We start from the raw sequence: 27,211 nt of genomic DNA, 5'->3' as shown, positions 1-27,211 counted from the left end.
GCAGATCCCAAACAGAACAAAGAATTCAGTGAGATTACTTAGATTGATGTAAGAAAGTGAAAAAAGAAGACATTGTCAACATCAAGGATGTTATAGACTTCATGAAACTGATGGAAATATTCAATCACCTGGTTTATAAACAGAACAGTCAATGTGAGTAATAGAGCTAGTGTGCAATAATTTTTCCATAACATGAGAGAGAATTTAAAATGGTCTACTTCACTAATAAAACAACCACAGAGGTAATTGATGACATTTAAGCTGAAGATCAACTGAGCGATGTGAACAGCATTTGATTCCATGTGAGCCAGACCCCTACTCAAAGATAAAATTGTCTGTTCTAAGCATCCAGGCTGCTATGAGAAAGAAATGACCTTTTACAATCAAACCCTTATTCCCGGTGAAGGGCTTATGCCCAGAATGTCAATTCTCTTGCTCCCCGGATGCTGCCTGACCGGCTGTGCTTTTCCAGCACCACACTTGTTCCTAATCGAAAGATATTGCCTGATATTGAAATCCAAGATACACCAATGAAGAAAGTACTTGTCTGAACAGTAGTCATGATTTGGAGGTGCCAGTGCTGGACTGTGGTGTACAAAGTCAAAATCGCACAACACCAGGTTATAGTCCAACATGTTTAATTGGAAGCACTAGCCTTTGGAGCACTGCTCCTTCATCAGGTGATTGTGGAGTATAATATCGTAAGATACTGAATTTATAGCAAAAGTTTACAGTGTGATGTAACTGAAATTATATATTGAAAAAGACCTGGATTGTTTGTTAAGGTGGTAGGATGGCTCAGTGATTAGCACTGCTGCCAGGGATCTGGGTTTGATTTCAGCCTCAGGTGACTGTGTGGAGTTTGCACATTCTCCCTGTGTCTGTGTGGGTTTCCTCCGACAGTCCAAAGATGTGCAGGTCAGGTGAATTGGCCATGCTAAATTGCCCTTTGTTTAGGTGCATCTTTCAGAAGGAAAAGGGTCTGGGTGGGTTACTCTTTGGAGGGTTGGTGTGGAATTGTTGGGCTGAAGGGCCTGTTTGCACACTGTAGGGAATCCAATCTTTTAGGATGACCATGCTGGTTTCAATTATTTCATATGTAAATCCCAGAATTTTTTTTTAAAGTTACATTCTCAAGTAAACTTTAGTAATAAGTGCCATGTCTTCTCAGATAATGCATTGAAGATGTGAGGTGCCCTGTGTGACGATGTCTGCGCCCCAATATTCAAACTGATTCTATTTCTAAAAAAAAGGGATTCACAGAATCTTACATGAATTCATGCAGTTTTTGAGCAAAATTAAATATAATTCTGCAAGTACAAATTCACCCCACAAACTTATGTGGGTGTGCGCGCGTGGGGGGTGGTATGAGTGTCTGTGAGAGAGTGTGTTTTTGTGTGAGCGTAAAGGGGTATAAGTCTATGAAAGGGTGCATGAGTGGGTGGGTGTGTATGTGTGAGCGTATGATCTGGAACTCATACATGAGAGAGGGTGTGCATGAGTGTGTGCGTGTGTGTTATGTAATGTAGTGGGGTCACCTGTAGTGTGACATGTACCCAAGGTCCCGGTTGAGGCCATCCCCATGACAATCAGCCTCTGCTCAACCACTTTGCGTTGTTGCCTGTCCCGAAGTCCACCTTGGAGCATGGTCACCCGAAGGTCCGAGGTCGAATGTCTCTCATATGCTCACACATACACACGTGACCATTACAGAAACTGATATTGGTGTGAGTATCTGTCTGCTTGCAAGGGTAGGTCACATTGATGGCGAGTGTCCTTGCCTATCTAATCCTCCTCTCTTTCCACTTGTAGCTTCTCCCAAAATACTTTTTGATTCACAAGATGCAGATGGTCACCTCATGTGTTCCTTCCTTTTACTTGTCCAAACCTTCCCTTGTTCCTCTTTTAGTTCATATACTCAGACCCTGGAATCAACTGGGTCAGAAAAGGAAGAGGAAAATACAAAAAGAAGAAGGTAGCAACACTCAGTGTTACACACACAGCCAGAAATTCTGCGAGTCTATCCAAGATGAAGTTAAGGATGAGTGGTATTTGATGAGATACTGGGCGCAAGTATCTGCCTACTGCCTGAAGGGGTGAGAGGAAAGGTACAGATGATGAGATAATGTACTAGACCTTCCTACAAAATAAATCAGACAAAAGAAGGTGATTGGGTGTACAAAATGTTTGTTGCAATGAAAACCCAGCAAACATCATCAAAGAACATTCAACAAACTTAACATTGAGTTGGTACAGGGATTGTGGGATGCTTAAAGCCTCTTGGAGCAGAAACGGATCATCACCGCCGTACGGTCACATGTGGAACCCTCTATGTCTGGTGACCAAGTTCTCAGCTTCAAATGTAGCAGGAATTGCTCCTGTTAAATGTTTGGGTTTAGCAGTAGAAGCTCCGTCATGGCTCGGGATGACTCAGATCAGCTTGCAGGGCATCAGAATAGCTCATTAACCTGTTGTCCACTTTGCTGAGGTAACGGGCAGAGACAGTATGGATTATCCCTCAGCAAGAATGACAGTCACCCTGCAGAGGCCTTGGTGTTGTCAGTCAGCCAGCCAATCAAATGACTGGAGCCAGTGCTTAGATGATGCAATCAAAAACCATGCTTTCAGTACTCAGAACAGCTCATGGTTATCTTCCAGGGACAACTGCAGACTCCCTCAATTAAAGGTCTGCTGACTTCCATCAACCATTTAACATGGAAGTAAAGTGAACACAAGACACCTGAAATAAAACCAGAAAATGCAGGGGTAACTCCAGCTGCTGCTAATAGCTCATATATATTCATAGACCCCCATTCTTGAGGTGTTATATCTGTTTGATTGGCTAGTAGTGAGAAGGGCTCTGCCTGTGAGAATCCTTTATGTACGCTCTGCCCCAATGCACGCTGCCCTGTGGGGACTGTCACACACCTCCTTCTGGGATGTACCTAGGCAAAGCGAGTCTGGAGAGGAATGCAGTGGTGTTTGATGAGGTTCCACCCAGCACAAGATATACAGAAACACTTGACTTTCTCCAATTCTTTCATGCTGCCTCTCACTATAGCGATCTTCCAGAGGATAATGAGAAGTAAGTAATCTCCAATAAATTAGAATTACATGGCTGCTATGCTTGAATCGCTGTTACACGTGTGTGAGAGGTGAACCAGGTAACCAGAGCATACAAAGAAAAATAGTGTGTGCTGGTGGTTGATAGTATTGGACGGGGAATAGTAGGTTTGTAATGCATTTGGATGGAAGGGTTGCAGATTGATAGTGAGGAGCTGGGTGATGGGGATGTTGTGAATTGAGCAGTGGATGAGGCTGGTCATGCATATACAGGGTATATCATTTAAAGGTGTGCTTTTCCAGCACCACATGTTTTGACATTTAAAGGTTCTGGCTATTGTGATGCAGTGGTCGTGGGCTAGAGTTAGCTCGAGTGCCTGTGTTCAAGTCCCACCAGCTCCAGAGGTGTGTCATAACATTACTGCCCAGCTTGATTAGAAAATCTAAATATCCCATTTGAGTATTGAACTCACTCATCTTAATTACATTCTGGCATTGACTCCCACCATTACATCTTCCCACTGTCTCCTGAACATATGTCTGATGGGTTCCTTTGTGGGAACAGGATGTTTATCCTTTTCTCAATAGACCAAGACCTTCAGGGCACTATCAGAAGACTTTGCGTGCTCTCTAACATGCTCAAACATCTGTAAATCTCTCACAGCACAAAATCAGCTCACAAAAGAATCCCTCAACTTTTAGCAGCTACCATATATCACCTCTTTAAAAACTGCCTTGACGGTGTGATACTGAAGTCCGTGCTGAAGTGCATAGCCAATAACTAGCACATGTAGCATTGTCTGCCCGTATCTCTTAAAACAACAGGCAGCACCAATTTAACACACTGTCTGAATCATAGTGAATTGCTGCAAGTTAATTGTGTATGTGATTCTCATGCCTATTTTTGGGGATTTGCCAAGTTAATCCCCATGATATTCTGTTCGCTTCCCAAGTACAGTATTGCTCTGCCCACGAGTATTTCTACAGAAAACCTGAAACTATATCAGTGGAGTTAAATTTTCTCATTGAGACTCTATTTCTGATGCATTGGTGTTTTGAACAAAAATTGTTCCCTGCATCCTGCTCAACTTTGGTTCTTTGATGAAAAAGTTTTTAAAAAGAATTTCACGTCTATGAAGTAGCCTACTGAGGAGTTATATTTTTGCGTGATTCTTTGATAGTAACAAAGTAATCAAGCAATCAATTACTAACAGTTCTTGTCAGCTATTTAATCTCTTGAACAGGCCTCTAACTGGCTATTCAATTCATACAAACATGATTTAATTTGTGAAAGGGGCTGAAATAAAAGAAAAAAATGATATTCAGAAGAGCCACATACCTTTTTGTTTTAAAACGCATGTTTACATGTTTATTCCCTTTGGAAAATGAGCAGGTGATGGAATGATTCACTGGCTGATTATGAGCATTGGTAGGGCCTGCTTGTGGTGCAATAGTACTGTCCTATCTCTGGACTTGAGGCCTATATTCAAGTCCCACTTGCCCCAGAGGTGTGCGATAACCTCTGAACAGGTTGATTTAATGTTTTTTATTAGCATTGGACCACATCATGTGCACCCCTTCCTTAGCCAGCAAGTTCTGGCTTTGGGATTTAAACACACAACTCGGAACATTACTACTGCCTCTCAGGACCAAGCACATTCAATGGTCTGCCTCAATAGTTCAGAACTATCATTTTGAATCAGAGGATGTCCAAAACCCTAACTTGAACTGGCTGGAAATCATAAAGGAAGTGAAAGCCACATCCAGGTTTAGCTACAACTGAGATAAAGAGAAAGGTTTTCTTGAACTTCAAAAGGATTATGAATGTCAGCAATCACAATCAATGATACCTATCATAGACGCACAATTCATACAATCATACTAAGTATTGTAGATGGGCACGCAATGTTTTAAAATCATCAGTCGCTACTAACATTTGAATAATAGGGCAATCAATTTTAATCATATTAAAGCTAATTTTGTTGTGACAAATCAACATTGTTAGCTTAAAGTGCAGAATGTGCTGCCATGCAAGCTCGTTAATCTGAGGAAGAGTCACTCCACCCGAAACATTAACTCTAATTTCTCTCCATGGAGGCTGCAAGACCTGCTGAGCTTTTCCAGCAATTTCTGGTTTTATTTCTGATTTCCAGCACCTGCTGTTCTTTCGGTTTTTATTAAGTTCATTAATATGTTGGGCAAAATGCAAAAGGATCGATTTCTCCCTATGGTGAGAAGTGTAGCAAAATCATGAAAAATGTGCAGAACGGCCATTCACAACTCAGGACATCTCTTAACTGAGTTTCGTGTGCCGAGTTGAGATTCTTTCTGGAGAGTGGAGACTGACCTATTAAGGGGTTTAATTAATGCAGTTTAATGATGTTATTAACTGCACATCTCACCTCATCAATGGGCAGAATTCTATCTTACCCTTGGCTGTGAGCCATCTTGATGTGGAAAATTCTTGACTTCAGCTCACCGCTGCGAGGGGCATATTGCTCACCATGCTAAAGATCTCAGGGCACAAACCATGGGCACCAGCCATGCACACCCTTTGTCCCTGGACATTGACTGCTAATGAGTACCAACCTCTGAGGATCTTGGTAGCATCTCTCTGATGCACTGGATGGCTTCATTGGAGGCTGCTGCAACGATACTTTGTACACAGCAGACCACAGCACTCAGGGCCTCCCTACATGCCCACAGTATCTGTGTGTCGCCTTTCAAGGCATTGCCTGTTAGAATGTTGATGCTTCAGTCAAAGTCTAAAGGCTAATGAAGGGCTTTTGCTTGAAATGTCGATTTTCCTGCTCCTTGGATGCTGCCTGACTTGCTGTGCTTTTCCAGCACCACTCTAATCGAGACAAAGTCTAAGGGCAATCAGCTCTGCTGTATCGATGTGCTTTTTTACACATACATACAGACTCAGCAGTGTGGATCTGTCAAGGAAGGCTCGAACATTTTAATGTCTCGCACACTGAGGCATCAATTTTAGAGCTACAGCATATATTTGAATTTCGAGGCCAACATCCCAACATCCACAAATGAAGCTGCATTAGAACATTATTTCAATGAGCCACCACACACTTCAGTACAGAGAAACTACACAGAGCAGAGAAAAATTACCTATACAGCGTATTCAAAAAGAATGGGTACCCAATGAACACAGTCCGCCGATTTCTCAGCAACAAACCCAAACAAGCAGACAAGACATGTCCAAAAACCCTAGCCACTCTCCCCAAATCAAAGACATCTCAGAAATGACTGCCAGACGACTCAGACCCCTTGGTATCATGGAAGCCTACAAACCCACCAACACACTAAAACAGCAGCTAATGAACTTGAAAGACCCTATACAGACAACAAGCAAAACTTATGTCATTTACAAAATACCTTGCAAGAACTGTAACAAACACTACATTGGACAAACAGGCAGAACACTAGCCACCAGGATACATGAACATCAACTAGCCACAAAACAACATAACCCACTCTCACTAGCATCCTTTCATATGGATAAGAAAGGACTTTGACTGGGATAACACATTGATACTAGGAAAGGACAAACAGAGACACACATGAGAATTCCTAGAAGCATGGCATTCCAACCAGAACTCTATCAACAAATGCTATCACCACAGGAAATTACATCACCAACCCTAGGAAAATCAAACATATAAATAGAAAGTGGGCTGCACCACCATAGATTCATTCGGAGGCTCACTGAATATATTACCTAGTATGGTGACAAAACATCTAAAAATGAACCTTCCAGCTCAGCGAGCAAACCTACATCGAGAACCTCAACCTGAGCTACAAATCTTCTCAAAACTCACTGACAGGTAAAAGCACAGACAGTGTCACGAGGCTGGAATCGAACCTGGGTCCTTGGAGTAGTGAGGCAGCACTGCTAGCCACTGAACCATCATGGTACCCTTGGACTAGCAAAAATAGTCTGGGGAATTGCATGTTATCTTTTGGGAGCCTTCAAGCACAGCAGTCTGATAGTCCAGGGGCTATTTATTAATGTCATTCAGAGATTTCAGGTGAATACCATGTTGAGGGTCCATCTACTGATCTTTGATGAGGGTGCAAGGTGTGAGTTGATCAGACAGAGGGGGGTCTCATTGCCAAATTGGGGAGAGACAGTCAAGGATGGGAGAGGAAGCAGGGACATGCCTTGGGGTGAGGGGGGGCAAGGATAGTGATGGTAGAAGGTAAAAGGGGGTTGTGAGGAAGAGCATCAGAAGGCATGCCAGGTGATACAAAGGGGTGCTATTGGCAGTGAGCACCATTTCCGTGTGCTCTTATTGCCAGGACCATAGGGAACCAGGATGGACATCTTTAAGGTTTAATATCAGGACTTAGGGCACAAAAAGGAGACTTGGAGAAAAAGTTCAATATGGCGGGTCTTCACATGGGAGTGGAATTAATTAAAATGGGATAACAGGGGGTAGAAAGTAAAGGAGACATGGAGGTTCTTGGTGGGGTACCCAATGATCAAGGAGATGCTGCTCCTGATGCCATTGACTGTAAGATTAGATTAGATTACATTACAGTGTGGAAACATGCCCTTCGGCCCAACAAGTCCACACCAACCTGCCGAAGCGCAACCCACCCATACCCCTACCCTTTACCCCTTACCTAACACTATGGGCAATTTAGCATGGCTAATTCACCTGATCTGCACATCTTTGGACTGTGGGAGGAAACCAGAGCACCCGGAGGAAACCCACACAGACACGGGAAGAACGTGCAAACTCCACACAGTCAGTCACCTGAGGCGGGAATTGAACCCGGGTCTCTGGCGCTGTAAGGCAGCAGTGCTAACCACTGTGCTACCATACCACCCATAAAGTTATGTTGCCTGCCCTCTCTGGCTGTTCAGTAGAAGCTAACTGCAATTGGAAGATAACGAGACGATGCCAAAGGTGAGCAGAGACAGTGTTAATTTGAGGGTAAAAGCACAGGAATCATAGCTGCTGGATGCCAAGATTTTGACTCTATAAGTGCCAGGACATTGTTATGGAACACTTGCTGGATGCTGGAATGGGCTCCAAGGGCTGCAGGAACGGTGGGCACATCCCCTCCTGGTACTTGCAAAAGTGAGGGCTGTGTCAAGCCTCTCTGAGACATTCCCCTCCCAGGGAGCAACAGATGACCTGCAAAGCATCTCTCAGTCATGCTTTCACACATGCTTCATGGCAGTGACCGATTCCATCTGTGTAAGATCATACCAGCTCTTTTTGTTTCCTGAGGACAAGGATATTGCTGTAGCCCAGATACAGGATTTGCAAACATAGCTGGCAATGTGTCATTGACTGCTCACACGTGGCGCTGAGAGAGCCATATCACAACTCTTCACCAGGAAGGGGTTCCATTCGATTGATATCTATGTGATTGCCGTTACCACTTCCTGGAGGTGAGTGTCCACTACCATGGATTCTGACATCCCGGAGCATTTTCAAGTGCCAGGTTGTGTTTGATGGGTTTACGAGGCTGCTTACTGTGGGAGAAAGGCTATTGTGATCGTGGCTCATGACACCAATAATGCAAACCCCTGACTGATGCAGAGCACTGATACAATTCCCCCTATGCCTTGACTAGGTCCATGGGGGAGCAGATGATAGGGTTACTGAACGTACAGTTATGCTGCTTGTGCCTATCTGACGATCCTGCCAGTATAGTCTAGACGGACTGTGCCACATCACCCTGGCATGCAGCACTCTGTCCAATTGAAGCACACAACAAGGCAATATGATAGATACTGAAGAACTTGTGGGGGGTGGTGGGGGGGGGGGGGGGGCTGCTAGGTAAGATTGGAGCAGTCCTCAAAAGACATGAATGGGGACAGTAGAGAGGAGGGCTTGCTCTTTAATCATGACAGATCTCAGCTCCATCAGCTGCTAAAAGCAAGACAGGACCTGAGTAACACTTGGTCCAGTAGGTAGGAGGTGGATGCAGCTGTAAAATAGTCAGTGGTCATAATGCCAGCATTCAGATTGCATTTTCAGGGTGAGCTGCAACCTCTTGTTTTTTTTGTGTTTGCTTTTGCCATGGCACCTTATCTCATCTTTTGGAAATCCAATACAAGACATCTCCCATTATCCTTCACCTGTCTTACAGATAGATTTTCAAAACATTCTAATAATTTTGACAATCTTGATTCATCTTTTTGTAAAGTAACATTGACTCTGACTGATCATATTCATATTTTCCAAATGAGTAGTTAAAGTTCATTAAGAATAATTTCCAGCATTTCCTGATAATCAGTAACAAGCCAACTGCTCTGGTGTTCCTTGTCTTCCCTTTCTTTCATTTCTGAATAGTTGTGTTACATTTGCTAACTTCACGACACAATGGACCATTCCAACATCAAGAAATTTTGGAAATTTTTAATATTGTGCCTCTACATTTGGTCGGCATGGATGAGTTGGACCGAAGGGTCTGTTTTCATGCTGTACACCTTTACAACTCTATGACGCTGTTATCTCTCCAACTGTTTCTTTTAGAATTCGGAGCTATGAGCCATCAGGTGACAGGAGTTTAAGATTAAGTGGGGTGTTAAACACCAGGTAAGTCAACAGATGACAACAGAAGATGTGGTTGTGATATGAGACACTATAAAATCCAAGCCTTTTTACTGCAGTTGGGAGGAGAAGGAGTCATCTAGTCAATAATCATCTCTAGACTCAGGCCAATAATGAACTCTGTAAACATTAGCTGCATGGATAACAGCAACGCAAAAGGAAAAATTAATATTGTCATTGCAAATGAAGACCTCTGGTGTGATTCATCTTGTGTCAGTCAAAAAGGAGCTTCAGTATGACCCAAATGTTCATTTCCAACCATTATTGGTTTTTTTTCACTAGTTTATCACTCTAGGAAGTTTCAGTCAAATTATAGAGTTGCTTGTACTGGGATAATTTGCAAGTTGCAGTCAAATCACAGTACGATTTGAAGCTATTTATGGAAGTTTCAGTCAACCTTGTGTAGGGATTTTGTGCTGCGGTGTTTTATGAATTACAGACACATCACAGAAGGATGCATTTTCACAAAGGTGCATACAGCCAACATTGTGATATCGACAAGGTACAATGCAATAAATTACCAAGCCTCTTTCAACAGCACTTTCCAAATTTCCCACCAGCTGAAGGGAGAAGAGCCACTGATACATGGGAAAACCATCTCCTACAAATTTGCCTCTGAGCCACACATCATCCTGACTTGCAAGTATATCATTGTTCCATCATGGCCAATGGGTCAAAATACTGTAATTCTCTCTCTGCATCTTTACTCCACAAAGAAGATAAAAATTATTCAGGGCATGTGGACATTGCTGAACAGACCAACATTTATTGCCCATCCCTAGTGACCCTTCAGAAGATAAAGGTAACCTGTCTTCTTGAGATTCTTGAAGTACACATTGCTGTTAAAGAGGGAATCCCGGGATTTTGACCCTGTGACACTGAAGGAATGGTGATATATTTTCTAGTCAAGATGATGAATGGAATGAACATACAGGAGATGGTGTAGCCACATATTTACTGTCAATGCTTTTCTAGATTGTAGTGGCCATGAAATGGACATATGCTTTCTAAGAAGCCTTGGTGAATCTCTGCAGTGCATTTTGCAGATAGTGCACGCTGCTGTGACTGAGAGTTGGATGTTTGTGGATGTGATGCCAGTCAACTAGGCTGTTTTCTCCTGGGTAGTATCAAGCTTGAGTGTTGTTGGAGCTGCACTGATCCAGGCAGGTTGGGAGTATTCCTTCACATTCCTGACTTCTGCCTTGTAGATCTTGGACAGGCTTTGGGTAATCAGGAAGTCAGTTACTCACTGCAGGCTTCCTAGTCACTGACCTGTTTTTGTAGCCACTGCATTTACATGGCAAATCCAATTCAGTTTCTGGTCAATGGTAACCCCTCAGGCTATTGATAGCCGGGAATTCAATGATAGTGATGCCATTGAATATCAAGTGGTGATTGTTAGATTCCATCTTGTTGTAGATGATCATTGCCTGGTATTTGCATGAGGGCAGCAAAAATTACTTGTGACTTGTCAGCCCAAGCTGAGACATTGCCTAGATTTTGCTGTTTCTGGACATGTATTGTTCCAATGTCTGAGGAGTTGCAAATGCTGCTGAACATTTTGTTGTCATTGCAAAAATCCCCATTTCAGATCTTACAATGGATGGAAGGTCATTAATGAAGCAGTTGAAGATGGTTGTGCCTAATACACTATCCTGAGGAACTCCTAGATGTCTTAGAATGGAGATACCTGACTTTCAACAAACACAACCATCGAAGAATTTTCTCTCTGATTGCCATTGTCTCTAGTTTTTGCTTGACATTTGAAAAAATGCAGCTTTAATGTCAAGGGCAGTCAGTCTGACCTATTTTCTGGAACTTAATCCCTTTGTCCATATTTGAACCAATGCTGTAATGAGGTCAGGAGCTAAATGGCTCTGGTGGAACCCCAACTGAGTGTCAGTGAGCAGGATATTGCTGAGTGACAGCACTGTTGATAGTCTCTTCCATCACTTCACTGAAGATTGAGAGTGGACTGATGGGGTAATATTTTGTTACATTAGATTTGTCCAGCTTGATGTTTACAGGAAATACTTCGGGCAATTTTCCACATTGTGGTTAGATGTCAGTATTGTAGCTGTGATGGAGCAGTTTGGTTAGAGGCAGGCTCATTTCTAGAGATCAGGTCTTCAGTGCCTGAATGTTGTCAGGGCCCATAGTCTTTCACAGCAACCAGTGCCTCCAATCATTTCAGGGTATCATGTGGAATGAATTGAATTTGCTGAAGACTGGCATCTTGTGATTTTGGGGACCTCGGGAGGAGGCTGAAGTTGCAATAATTCAAAGAGACAACTCATAACCAACTTCTCCAGAAAAAATAGGGATCAGTGATAACTTCTGTCCTACCAATGATAGCCAAATTTCATTAACGAATACATAAAATAATAATAATTGCCTTAAATTCCTCAATCTCATTTATCTCTTGGTTACTCTATTATCCAGTATTGGGACATTATGTTGAGGTTGTACAATATGTTGGTGAGGCCTCTTATGGAGGACTGTGTCTACTTCTGGTTGCCCTGCTATAGGAAGGGTGTGATTAAGCTGTAGAGGGTTTAGAATGGATTCGCCAGGGATTTGCTGGGGGTGAACAGTTTGAGTTATAAGGCTGGATAGCCTGGGGACTTTTTTCAGGTTGAGGGGAGACCTTATAGCAGTTGATAAAATCATGAGGAATAATTTTAAGGTAAATGGCAAGTGTCTTTTCCCTAGGGTGAGGGATTTCAAGACTGGGGGGCATAATTTTAAGGTGAGAAATGAAAGATTTAAAAAAAGACATAAGACATGGATGAGGGTACAGTTACAACATTTAAACAACATTTAGATAAATACATGAATATGAAATGATTGGATGGATATGGGCCAGGAGCAGGCAGATGAGATTAGTATAGTTTGGGATTACAGTTGGCATGGACGGGTTGGACCAAAGGGCTGTTTTCGTGCCGTTTGACTCTATGACTCTACATGTCTTTTACTGTGAAGAAAGACACAAAATGTTTTGTTTCACAACAAAAATGTCTCTGTCATTTCCTCATTCCCTTTCATAATTTCCTCTCTCTGCCTCAATGTTCATTTTATGAACTCACTGACTTTCTCCAAACTCATAAATAAACATGTTTATATTTCTGGATAATTTGTTCTCAAAATCTTTTTTTGAACCTCATCTCCCTATCTTACCGTGCAAACTCTGTAAAGATCCAGAAAAGACCAGGTTGTGGATTTTCTCTCACATCTGGTTTCAAATTCCAAAAATTCTCCGAACACTGAAAACACATTTCTGTGCTGGACTGGCTTTGCAAATAATGTCTACCTCTATCTCCAGCATGTTTGCATTTTCTCTCTGAGCTGTGGGAAAATTTGTGAAACCCAATTTAGATCAAAATCTTCTCTTAATGTTGATTTCAAATACATCTCTACATTCGGATGTGCCCACTTGAATTACAGCAGTTATGTTGTGAGACACAACATTTCCTTAATAATATTTAAAGGAACTCTTATTTACTGCTCTTTCCTCACCATTGCTATGACTGACTTGGTTTGGGGCCACTAGTTCCACTGTTTAAGCATCAATCTGTTCCTGCTTCAAATATTTGTAAGAGAAATCCTCAGCTGTTTTTGGATTTTATGTTATTGTCTGACTTCCCCATCAGCTTCCTGATGTTGACTGACCCTCTATACCTCCTGGATTTTCATTTCTCTGAAATTACTCAGTCTGCCCTTTGATATTCCAATAGTTCTGCTTGGTTCAGCTACCTCTAAACTCAGACAAAGGGCAGAATTTTTCCAGAGTTTCAACAATACAGACACTAGCAAGACAATTGGGAGAATATAATGAATGACAAAATGTGATTCTCGAAATTGAGGATAAAATGATTAATTTTCCCCTTTATATTTCAACAGCTGGAAGACAGCCTTGCTCAGAAGTGACCAAGTTCCTTAATATTGCATTATTACCTAATCTCACCTCATTTCTCCAGCTTGAGATTCTCCCAGGTATTGTTGAGAAACTACATGGTGTGAATTACCAATTTGAAATTCAGTGTGGTTATTTGGTGGCTGCAGCTTGCCAAAACCTTTTTGGCCAGTATTCCCAAACATCTCAGGCACTCTACATGGGCAGTGTCCACTTCCACACACCATCCACGGAAGTCATAATTGGCAAAGCCACAACTCACCACATCATCATGGCACATCATGGGCTACCCATTCAGCACTTCACTACTGGAATTTGGTGATCACCGGCACTTAATATCACAACTCTGCCTCCAGGTTGCTTTGTGCTTAACAACATTTACCCATCTCACCAATCTGCAGAAGATGCATCTCAGGGTTCTTAGCTTGCTTTCTTAGAGTTCATCCATGTTTCACCAATGTGGATGCTCACAGCATCTCTCACTTGCCTCACTTCTGAGTGCATTGATACTTCAGTCAAAATCTATAACCCACAGTAGATCTACCTGGCCTTGCCCTGTAGCACAGACAGAACACTAAGCTGCTTGTCATGGTTCCCACATTGATCAGTCGAAGGGATGGTCATGCTGTTAAATGTCATCTGTGTTAATAGCACATCTAGAGTACATACATGCAGAGTATGTGGTTCACAGCACTGTGTGTGTGCTTCAACTAAATGGCCATTTTTGAAAGTCTGATGGAGATAATCCTTAGTCCAGTCAATGGGGATTTTGGTCAGTCAGAGATTGCTTGCACTGTCAGTCAAGGACATTACCTGATCTCAATCTGGGCATTGGTCAGACCCAAGCAAGCAGTCAGTCAAGGGGGCTCCAGGGATTCCTGTACAGCCTGGGGATTGGGCCACAGTCAGTCCTCAGGTCAGCCCTAACTGTGCCACAAATTATGGCTCAGTGAATCAGGAGCAGCTCTGAAATCAGACTGGCTCAGCGCTCCTTCCTCTCTCAAGGTGACTCAGGCTGTGGACCCAGGCCAGTCCTAGGGACTTTGGTCAATAAAGTTCAGGGGAGTGCAGTTATCAGAGACATCGCAGTGTTTGTGAAATCCGGAATGCCAGGATGCAGAGGGGTCAATTGCTACTGAGTGTACGTCACAGCAGTGTTCAGTGTAAGGATGATGTGGAACATCAGAGCAGCTTCACTTGCAGCTTCCAGGGAATGTTGTAATATCTCCATAAGGTATCTGCATGGTGTCTTTATTTAATGAACAACTGTCCATCTTTCATCCATAGGACTGTAAGGATGTCTCCACTTCCTTATCAAGTGTCCATTTTTAAGACAATAACACTCTGAAGCTTGTTCAGCTGTCTGTGCTGACTTCCTTAACTCTGCTTCCTGAGCTTCAATTGATCATGTCATGCCAAATACTTCATTTGAACTATATTTATTCTTAAAGAGAGTCTCAGTGACAATAATGTCTGCTTCTGGTGATGGACGTTATGTACTCATTGGTCTTGTTGTTGCACATGATAAAACGCTACTTGGAACCATTCCTACAGCTGGTCTGTTTCTGTAGCCTCAGCTGGACTTTACGTGATTGTAGGTAAATCTCTGGCTTTCACTTAGCCAGACCATTCCCCAGAAGCAAAACAAATCTGTCCACAGTAATTTCTTAACTACCCCAAATTCCAATAGTCCAGAGAACAAACCACACTCCAATTAGATGTTGCACAATGTAACCAGGATATACCCTCTATCTAACCTATTTGGATTTTATTGAATTTTATGGAGGGAAAACTGAATCCATTTCCAGCAAGAGTGTTTGAACAGACTTTGTCTTCCTTAGTGAGTTATGTGCTTACATTCTTCGTTTGAAGATAAAGGTTATATTCCCTTTCAATTAAAATGCTTAATTTCTCTCATCTCGCCTATGTAACTCTTCTACATGCATTGCAGTATTTACCTCCCATCTGTTAATCTAGGTTAGAGCTATGATCTATTCTGTGGCCTTTTCATTCCGAGTTTTCTTTTCATTCTCATTCTTATGAACCCCAGTAATTCCTATGGGCTTCCCTTGCAACTTACTGCATCTGAACAAATGTGTCCTACCTCATTATAACACAAACACCGAGGCTTCTGATTCTGAATTTCATTCTCAATATTTGTCCTTCTGATCTGAGGTGGAGGCCATGGAGGATTCCCATAAATCTCTCCCTCACCTTAGTTACTCGCTTCCCCTCACTCCATCATTTTCTGTTACTTTTGAATTTATGAGGGTGAGGGGGGAGAAAAAGAATAGTTTTATGGACTAACTTATAATCATCAGCCATTATTTTTACCTCATGCAACTCTTTAGTCCTTAGCATGAGTTCTTATTGTGGAAGGTAATGAGTTTTTAATCTTGTGTAAGAGAATGTGTTCTAAGCACTTCACTTGGTGGTTTTAGCTTCTAATGCTCATATCCATTTCCCAAAATGGCATTGTAAATGGGAAGCCTTCAGAAATGAAATTACAAGAATCCAGAGAAAGTATATTCCTGTCAGGGTGAAAGAGAAGGCTGGTAGGTGTAGGGAATGCTGGATGAGTAAAGAAATTGAGGGTTTGGTTAAGAAAAAGAAGGAAGCATATATGTCAAGTATAGACAGGATAGATCGAGTCAGTCCTTAGAAGAGTATAAAGAAAGTAGGAGTATACTTAAGAGGGAAATCAGGACGGCAAAAAGGGGACATGAGATAGTGTTGGCAAATAGAATTAAGGAGAATCCAGAGGGTTTTTACAAATATATTAAGGACAAAAGGGTAACTAGGGAAAGAATAGGGCCCCTCAAAGACCAGCAAGGTGGCCTTTGTGTGGAGCCACAAAAAATGGAGGAGATACTAAGTGAATATTTTACATCAGTATTTACTGTGGAAAAGGATATGGAAGATATAGACTGTAGGGAAATAGATGGTGACATCTTGCAAAATGTCCATATTACAGAAGAGGAAGTTCTGGATGTCTTGAAATGGTTAAAGGTGGATAAATCCCCAGGACCTGATCAGGTGTACCCAAGAACTCTGTGGGAAGCTAGAGAAGTGATTGCTGGGCCTCTTGCTGAGATACTTGTATCATTGATAGTCACAGGTGAGGTGCCGGAAGACTGGAGGTTGGCAAACGTGGTGCCACTGTTTAAGAAAGGCATAAAGACAAGCCAGGGAACTATAGACCGGTGAGCCTGACCTCAGTGGTGGGCAAGTTGTTGGAGGGAATCCTGAGGGACAGGACGTACATGTATTTGGAAAGGCAAGGACTGATTAGGAATAGAGGTAAAAACAATGACTGCAGATGCTGGAAACCAGATTCTGGATTAGTGGTGCTGGAAGAGCACAGCAGTTCAGGCAGCATCCAAGGAGCAGCGAAATCGACGTTTTGGGCAAAAGCCCTTCATCAGGAATAAAGGCAGTGAGCCTGAAGCGTGGAGAGATAAGCTAGAAGAGGGTGGGGGTGGGGAGAAAGTAGCATAGAGTACAATGGGTGAGTGGGGGAGGGGATAAAGGTGATAGGTCAGGGAGGAGAGGGTGGAGTGGATAGGTGGAAAAGGAGATAGGCAGGTAGGACAAGTCCGGACAAGTCATGGGGACAGTGCTGAGTTGGAAGTTTAGAACTAGGGTGAGGTGGGGGAAGGGGAAATGAGGAAACTGTTGAAGTCCACGTTGATGCCCTGGGATTGAAGTGTTCCGAGGCGGAAGATGAGGCGTTCTTCCTCCAGGCAACTGGTGGTGAGGGAGCAGCGATGAAGGAGGCCCAGGACCTCTATGTCCTCGGCAGAGTGGAAGGGGGAGTTGAAATGTTGGGCCATGGGACGGTGTGGTTGATTGGTGCGGGTGTCCCGGAGATGTTCCCTAAAGCGCTCTGCTAGGAGGCGCCCAGTCTCCCCAATGTAGAAGAGACCGCATCGGGAGCTACGGATACAATAAATGATATTAGTGGATGTGCAAGTAAAACTTTGATGGATGTGGAAGGCTCGTTTAGGGCCTTGGATAGAGGTGAGGGAGGAGGTGTGGGCGCAGGTTTTACAGTTTTTGCGGTGGCAGGGGAAGGTGCCAGGATGAGAGGGTGGGTTGTAGGGGGGCGTGGACCTGACCAGGTAGTCACGGAGGGAACGGTCTTTGGTGGTGGGGTCTTTTTGGAGGTGGCGGAAATGTCAGCGGATGATTTGGTTTATGCGAAGATTGGTAGGGTGGAAGGTGAGCACCAGGGGCGTTCTGTCCTTGTTACAGTTGGAGGGGTGGGGTCTGAGGGCCAAGGTGCGGGATGTGGACGAGATGCGTTGGAGGGATCTTTAACCACGTGGGAATCCAGAAACTGATTAGGAATAGTCAACATGGTTTTGTGCATGGGAAATCATGTCTCACAAACTTGATTGAGTTTTTTGAAGAAGTAACAATGAAGATTGATGAGGGCAGAGCAGTAGATGTGATCCATATGGACTTCAGTGAGGCGTTCGACAAGGTTCCCCATGGGAGACTGATTAGCAAGGTTAGATATCATGGAATAAAGGGAGAACTAGCCATTTGGATACAGAATTGGCTCAAAGGTGGTGGTGGAGGGTTGTTTTTCAGACTGGAGGCCTGTGACCAGTGGAGTGCCATAGGATCAGTACTGCGTCCTCTACTTTTTGTCATTTACATAAATGATTTGGATGCGAGCATAAGAGGTATAGTTAGTAAGTTTGCAGATGACACCAAAATTGGAGGTTTAGTGGACAGCAAAGAGGGTTACCTCAGATTACAACAGGATCTGGACCAGATGGGCCAATGGGCTGAGAAGTGGCAGATGGAGTTTAATTCCGATAAATGCGAGGTGCTGCATTTTGGGAAAGCAAATCTTAGCAGGACTTATACACTTAATGGTAAGGATTCTGGATCAGTGGTGCTGGAAGAGCACAGCAATTCAGGCAGCATCCGAGGACAGGCAAAATCGACGTTTCGGGCAAAAGCCCTTCATCAGGAATAAAGGCAGAGAGCCTGAAGCGTGGAGAGATAAGCGAGAGGAGGGTGGGGGTGGGGAGAGAGTGGCATAGAGTACAATAGGTCAGTGGGGAAGGAGATGAAGGTGATAGGTCAGGGAGGAGAGGGTGGAGTGGATAGGTGGAAAAGGAGCTGGGCAGGTCGGACAAGTCCGGACAGGTCAGGGGATCGAGTTTCTGGAGGTTAGAAGCTAGGATGAGGTGGGGGAAGGGGAAATGAGGAAACTGTTGAAATCCACATTGATGCCCTGGGGTTGAAGTGTTCCGAGGCGGAAGATGAGGCGTTCTTCCTCCAGGCGTCTGGTGGTGAGGGAGCGGCGGTGGAGGAGGCCCAGCACCTCCATATCCTCGGCAGAGTGGGAGGGGGAGTTGAAATGTTGAGCCACTGGGCGATTTGGTTGATTGGTGCGGGTGTCTCGGAGATGTTCCCTAAAGCGCTCTGCTAGGAGGCGCCCAGTCTCCCCAATGTAGAGGAGACCGCATCGGGAGCAACGGATACAATAGATGATATTAGTGGATGTGCAGGTAAAACTTTGATGGATGTGGAAAGCTCCTTTGGGGCCTTGGATAGAGGTGAGGGAGGAGGTGTGGGCGCAGGTTTTACAGTTCCTGCGGTGGCAGGGGAAAGTGCCAGGATGGGAGGGTGGGTCGTAGGGTGGCGTGGACCTGACCAGGTAGTCACGGAGGGAACGGTCTTTGCGGAAGGCGGAGAGGGGTGGGGAGGGAAATATATCCCTGGTGGTGGGGTCTGTTTGGAGGTGGCGGAAATGTCGGCGGATGATTTGGTTTATGCGAAGGTTGGTAGGGTGGAAGGTGAGCACCAGGGGCGTTCTGTCCTTGTTGCGGTTGGAGGGGTTGGGTCTGAGGGCGGAGGTGCGGGATGTGGATGAGATGCGTTGGAGGGCATCTTTAACCACGTGGGAAGGGAAATTGCGGTCTCTAAAGAAGGAGGCCATCTGGTGTGTTCTATGGTGGAACCGCTCCTCCTGGGAGCAGATACGGCGGAGGCGGAGGAATTGGGAATACGGGATGGCATTTTTGCAAGAGGTAGGGTGGGAAGAGGTGTAATCCAGGTAGCTGTGGGAGTCGGTGGGTTTGTAGAAGATGTCAGTGTCAAGTCGGTCGTCACTGATGGAGATGGAGAGGTCCAGGAAGGGGAGGGAGGTGTCAGAGATGGTCCAGGTAAATTTAAGGTCAGGGTGGAATGTGTTGGTGAGGTTGATGAATTGCTCAACCTCCTCGCGGGAGCACGAGGTGGCGCCAATGCAGTCATCAATGTAGCGGAGGAAGAGGTGGGGAGTAGTGCCGGTATAATTATGGAAGATCAACTGCTCTACGTAGCCAACGAAGAGACAGGCATAGCTGGGGCCCATACGTGTGCCCATGGCTACCCCTTTGGTCTGGAGGAAGTGGGAGGATTCAAAGGAGAAATTGTTAAGGGTGAGGACCATTTCGGCCAAACGAATGAGAGTGTCGGTGGAGGGGTACTGTTGGGAACGTCTGGAGAGGAAAAAATGGAGGGCTTGGAGGCCCTGGTCATGGCGGATGGAGGTGTAGAGGGATTGGATATCCATGGTGAAGATGAGGTGTTGGGATCCTAGGGAGTGTTGCTGAACAAACAGACCTTGGAGTGCAGGTTCATAGCTCCTTGAAAGTGGAGTCGCAGGTCGGTAGGATAGTGAAGAAGACGTTTGGCATACTTTCCTTTATTGGTCAGAGTATTGAGTACAGGAGTTCGGAGGTTGCGGCTGTACAGGACAATGGTTAGGCCACTGTTGGAATATTGCGTACAATTCTGGTCTCCTTCCTATCGGAAAGATGTTGTGAAACTTGAAAGGGTTCAGAAAAGATTTACAAAGATGTTGCCAGGTTTGGAGGCTAAACAGGCTGGGGCTGTTTTCCCTGGAGCGTCAGAGGCTGAGGGGTGACCTTATAGAGGTTTATAAAATTATGAGAGGCATAGATAGGATAAATAGACTCCTGATAACTGGGATTTGGGAGTCCAGAACTAGAGGGCAAAGGTTTAGGGTGAGAGGGGAAAGATATAAAAGAGATCTAAGGGGCAACTTTTTCATGCAGAGGGTGGTGTGTGTATGGAATGAGCTGCCAGAGAATGTGGTGGAGGCTGGTACAATTGCAACATTTAAGAGGCATTTGGTTGGGTCTATGAATAGGAAGAGTTTGGAGGGATATGGGCCAGGTGCTGGCAGGTGGGACTAGTTTGGGTTGGGATATCTGGTCGGTGTGGATGGGTTGGACCGAACGGTCTGTTTCCATGATGTACATCTCTATGACTCTATGACTCTCATATTTAGTATAGCTTTGCCCAAGCTGTATCCTTAATTCCAGGACCTTTGCCAAATACCTCAGGTGGGTAATTTGAATGCAGTCAATATATTCTTCTTCACAGCATCATAATCCTAACAAACCTTCACCGATAGTCAAGTTTAGACTTCCTGTGCTATAACTGGCAACTTACTTTATATGAGCAATGTCCAGTTCTCTTTTTTCCTAACTCATTTGCCCAGATATTTTCTGAAGAATGAGGAATGTCTTCAGATCCTATTTCTCAATCACTGGTCAGATCTGTGAAATCTTAAACATTTCCCTACTGGTTGTTAAATTATGACTCAGATTCTCTTCACAATGTCTTGCATCTGTAGCTGATGTCTGCTACTTTAACTGCACCATATTAAGCTAATATTCATGCTCGCTCACTTCATTTTTCTTTTGCACTTCTAATTTTAGACTTTTCATTTCTATTTCTTGTTATTTCACCTCAATTTCCTGACTTTTCATTTTCATAGCTACCTTCCTTTCCTTATCTTTCTCTTCATCTCTAGTTTATTGATTTTCTCTTTATGTTTCAGACATTTTAATTGCAATGGGTATCACCTGATTTCACTCTTTCAACATCCAATATACTTACCTTCTTCCATGTTTCATCTAAACCCATGTGCTGTGCTAGTACCTTAGTTATGTCTGCTATTTTAGCTCTATCTGACAATGCTATCCTTGTTTACTCACTAAATAAATTGACCTAGGCATTGAAAGTTCCATTAAGACTATCAGAGACAACTTTGGTAACAGCAAGAAATCCCTTTCTGATTCCGGCTTAAATGCAGTACAGAACTTGATGTTTTCCTTCACTTGTACTTTTTTACTAATGTCACTGTCAAACCCACACTGCCTGTGTTTCCCATCCAATCCAGTTGGCTCCAATACAATCTCACCTAATCACTACAAGCCCCCAAACAATCACAGGAAAGGGTGCAACTCTAGACATAAGGGTGGAAATTCATGTAGCAGTCAAAATGTCAGTACACCTGTAAAAGACATGCTCATGACATAATCACTGCTACAATGCATGTGACTTGCTGGCATAAGGTCTCATACTACATCTTGGATAGAATGACTTGAAGAATGGCATGCTATGCAAACATTCTCCTTGTTGTAATTAGTGGTTTAGTATTAGCTCATAGGCTTATGTGCCTGTTAATGCAATGTTCACACATAATAGTTCTTTGCAATTCTTCAATACCACAATATTCATGCCCAATTCCTAATCTTACAGGAGATAGCATAAGCTTTACTATTTTTTAAAAAATTCATTCATGGGATGTGGGCTTTGGTGGCTAGGCTAGTGTTTATTGCCTATCCTGAATTGCCCAGAGGGCAGTTAAGAGTCAACCACATTGCTTTGGGTCTGGAGTTACATATAGTCCAGGCTTGGTAAGGATGGTAGTTTCCCTTCCTACCAGATGTTGCCTAGTATGGAGGGAAGGTCTTGTGAGGAGATACTGAGGGATTTGAGGCTGTTTTCATGAGAGAAGAAAGTTAAGAGGTGACCTAATGGAGACATACAAGATGATCAGAAGATTAGATAGGGTGGACAGTGAGAGCTTTTTTTCTTGGATGCTGATGGCTAGCACGAGGGGACATAGCTTTAAATTGAGGGGATGATAGATAGAGGACAGATGTCAGAGAGTAGAAAGGGCATGAAATGCCCTGCCTGCAACAGTAATAGACTTGCCAAATTTAAGGGCATTTAAATGGGCATTGGATAAACATATGGATGATAATGGAATAGTGTAGGTTAAATGGGCTTCAGATTGGCGCAACATCAAGGGCCAAAGGGCCTGTACTATGCTGTAATGTTCTATGTTCTAAAGGACATTATTGAACCAGTTGAGTTTTTCTGACAAATGATAATGGATTTAACATTCATTCCAGATTTTTTCTTGAATTAAAATTCGGTCATCTGCCTTGGTGGGAGTTAAATCCAGGTCCTTGGAACATTACTTAGGTCACATTCGATAAAGCATCCTGTTTGTGGCAAATGTGCTTCATGCTGGCAATGATGGTTACCTAGAAAAGGTACAAATATCTTTGTGGTAGATATTTGAAAAATTAAAGGAATGACAAATGTACATCAGTGTTAAACAACAGAGAACATGGAAACAGGGACAGTTACTCATCCTTTAATGGCACAGACAGCCACATAAATCAGTAGACAATGGCAAGCAAAAAGAAATAGTTAATTCTTTTTTGATTAAAATATAAGTTCTTTCAAAATATAAGAAATCTCTAGAAATGCCTTATTTAGAAAAGGGTCAGAGTTAATTTCAGCAACACTCCCTAGGACCTTACCATTAAGTGTATAAGCCTGCTAAGATTTGTTTTCCCAAAATGCAACACCTCGCATTTATTTGAATTAAACGCCATCTGCCACTTCTCAGCCCATTGGCCCATCTGGTCCAGATCCTGTTGTAATCTGAGGTAACCCTCTTTGTTGTCCACTACACTTCCAATTTTGGTGTCATCTGCAAACTTTCTACTGGGTATATGAATAGGAAGGGTTTGGATATGGGCCGGGTGCTGGCAGGTGGGACAAGATTGGGTTGGGATATCTGGTCAGCATGGACGTGTTGGACCGAAGGGTCTGTTTCCATGCTGTACATCTCTATGACTCTATGACTTTAATTTGCAAAAAAGAAAAAACAAAATCAAAGGCTAATCAGACCTAGATTGAATACGCTGTCTCTCTGTCCTTCCTTAAAAAAAATAAAAGTCTGATGTTGCTGTCAATTAAGTGGCTTTGAAAATTCAACTCTAAAATATTCCTCGACAAAAATACCATTTAAAAGCTCTAAAATAAAATGTCAACAATAAAAAGGCTTGCGTGTGTCCAGACATCAGTCTGTTCCATCATTTGTTTTCTCCAGTTCATCAGTGAAATTTTAAAAAGGCACACGTTGTCATCATTTCCTGATGAAAGGTTCTGACCTGAAATGTCGACTCCCCTGATGCTCCTTGGCTTGTGGTGTTTTTTCCAGCTTTACACTTTATGGACTCTGACTTTCCAGCGTCTGTAGTCCTCACTATCTCCATCATTCTTAAAAATCACACAACACCAGGTTATAGTCCAACAGGTTTAATTGGAAGCACTAGCTTTCGGAGCGATGCTCCTTCATCAGGTGATAGTCGCTCCGAAAGCTAGTGTGCTCCCAATTAAACCTGTTGGACTATAACCTGGTGTTGTGTGATTTTTAACTTTGTACACCCCAGTCCAACACCGGCATCTCCGAATCATGTCCATCATTCTTGCTTGGCATGTAAGCCACCTGTAGGTGGAATCCTGCTTCTACAAGCTTCCATTCCGAAAGGAGGACTTTTAATGCGACAAAGGCCAGTGAGAAAATGGTGTTAAAGGACCAAAGGCTAATGGATTGACAGACAAAAAGAAAGGGAATCTGAAAACAAAAGGGGAAAAATCAAAGGAGGAAGCAACCAAACCAGCAGTAAGAGAAACACTGCACTGTATCTCTTAAAAAACCACTAGAGACTTGCAAATAGAAGGAAAGTGATTATGGATTGAGTTTCCAGTGACATCTTTACTGATTTATAAATGTGCAAAAAATATATGAAGGTAGAAAGTGAGGACTGTAGATGTTGGAAATCAGAGTCGAGAGTGTGGCGCTGGGAAAGCACAGCAGCTCAGGCAGCAACCGAGGAGCAGGAGAATCGATGTTTTGGGCACGAATGAAGGGCTTATGCCCGATATGTCGATTCTCCTGCTTCTTGGATGCTGCCTGACCTGCTGTGCTTTTCCAGCACTCCACTCTTTAAAAAAAAAAGAAGTTTTATTTCACAGATGAAGTGACAGCTGATCCTGAGAAAAGAACTATAAAATCTTACTTGACATTAGCAATGAGGGAGTTCGCAGAATTACTTATCCAGGCTTTGCACAGATATTCAGAAAGACCTCAAAGTCAGGATTAAAATAAGAACTAACTTCAGGATCAATAGATTCCAACATTTGTCTTGTGAGCATAATGCAACTAGTCTATTGGGCAATTTGTCAGAAGATGCCACAGTAAAGGAAATGAGTGTGCCATTTTTGAAGAGGAATTGTCAATGATACTCATTGAGTTAGTCATCTGCTCTACATCAGTCAAAGCATCAAGTAGGATTTTCTGGGAAATGATAAAGGGCCATTGACTCATTACTTGAGGTTAAATGCAAATATGAAGCCAGAGAGGTAGGCTGATAAAAGGATGTACTTTAGGTACTGTCACCACAAGTGATACAGGCAGCAATGTGCACCAAACCAATAAAACAGATGTAGCTTGTCACACCCATCCAAACGTTGTGCAGCATCTCTTGATATTGATAAAGATGCAACACTAAGTTATGCACACATGAGCAGGAAATCTGGTTCCAAAGAATAGGCCAGACCATAGAACAAAACACAGAACACCAACAAGACAATAAAATGTGAGAATGTTCTTTACTGAAACATTTGAAAACATCTCTCATGGTAAGCTGGTCTAGAAGATTAAAGCATGTGGCATCTATGGTGAGTTGGTCAAAATTAGCTTGGTCATCGAAGGCAGTAGGTAGTTATGCAGGGGTGTTTTCCTAACTGGAGGTCTGTGAGCAGTGGTATTTTGCAAGGATCTGGCTGGGACCTCTGTTGCTTGTAATATGTAAATAAATTATTGGTATGAAAATATTGGTGGTTTGATTCGTAAGTTTGCAGATGACATGAGAATTGGTGGAGTTGTGGATAGTGAAGAAGTTTGTCAAAGGTTACAGAAGTCCATGGATCAGTTGGAGAGTCAGGTAGAGGAATAGCAGCTGGAGTTTAAGCCAGACAAGTATGAGGTGATGCATTTTGGGAGGTCAAATGCGAGAGGAAAGTACACAGTAAATGGCAGGGCCCTCAGGAGCATTGACATACAGAGGGATCTTGGGGTGAAAGTCTGTATCTCCCTTCAGTCCATCATGTTTGCACTAGTCAAAAATAAGCACTTTCTAATCCCATTTTGCAGTACTCAGTGTTGTATATCATGACGTTACAAATGGGCATCTAAATACTTCCGAAATGTTGTAAGGGTTTCTGCCTGTACTTCCCTTACAGCCAGTGAGTTCCAGATTCCCATTACCTTCTGGGTGAAAATTCTTTTCCTCATGTCCCCACAAAACTTCCTGCCCCTTACTTTAAATCAATGAGGTGACATTGATGCACCAAGGGGAAATGTTCATTCTTTTCTGCCTTATCTCATACTTTTTTCAACTCAATCATATTCCCCTCAGTCCTTTTTGCTCCAAGGAAAACACCTCCAATTTATCCAATTATTTCACACCTAAAACTCTCCAAACCAGGCAGCATCCAGGTAAATCTCCTCTGCAACTTTTCCAGTGCAATCACATCTCTCCTGAGTAGACTATATCAAATGCATTGCTCTAATCTGTACACCTGGTCAGCTCTTTTGAAAAATTCCATCAAGGTGGTCAGACATGACCTCCCCTTAACAAAACCATGCTGCCTGTTCTTGATTAATTCTTGCCTTTCCAGGTGCAGATTAATTCTGTCCCTCATAATTGCTTCCAATAATTTCCCCACTTCTACTGCCCTGTAGTTTCCTGGTTCATCCTTTTTATGCCTAATCAGTGATTTGATCACATTGGATTTTTGTTCAAACAAAGCTTCCCAGAATTCACATAACTGTTTGCTTCTCTTCAGATCCCTGCCTGGCCTGGTTTCACATTCCTGATGAAGGGCTTATGCCGAAACGTTGACACTCCTGTTCCTCAGATGCTGCCTGACCAGCTGTGGTTTTTCCCAGCACCACACTTTTTGACTCTGGTTTTAAACAGTGACTGATTTCATTTCTTTTCTTAAAGGAGAGTTAAGGGATCAATTGCATAGATCTTTAAAATGTAGAGGATAATCAATGGAAGTGAATGGATTGGTGGCCTTTATATGTAGGTGGCTGGAGAACAAGGATAAAGAACTTATGCTGCAGTCATACAAAACGTTGGTTAGACCCTACTTGGAGTACTATGAGCAGATCAGAACACCTCACCTTTGGAAGATATGTTGTCAGAGATTTTCCCATTCACCCAACCTCTGTATCTGGATGTAATTTTATGCTTCCGCCTGCTCTGCTTAAAATGCTGCTAATCTTTGAACAATCAGCAAATGTGGATGTGTGGCTTTGCATTCCACCAACCTTGTTGTTAATACTTAAGGCACAAGCACAGATTCTGAAAGGCCACCAGTTATCACATCCTGACAATTCAAGTACATACTCATTGCCATTTCTTCCTGTCCCTGCCATTTCACCATGTTTTCT

This window comes from Chiloscyllium plagiosum, unplaced genomic scaffold (genome assembly GCF_037043375.1).
Source record: "Chiloscyllium plagiosum isolate Xiang-an unplaced genomic scaffold, Cpla_swu_hap1 HiC_scaffold_6, whole genome shotgun sequence".
Classification (NCBI taxonomy): Eukaryota; Metazoa; Chordata; class Chondrichthyes; order Orectolobiformes; family Hemiscylliidae; genus Chiloscyllium; species Chiloscyllium plagiosum.
The sequence above is the reverse complement of the archived record's forward strand: the minus strand, read 5'-3'. Positions refer to the sequence as shown.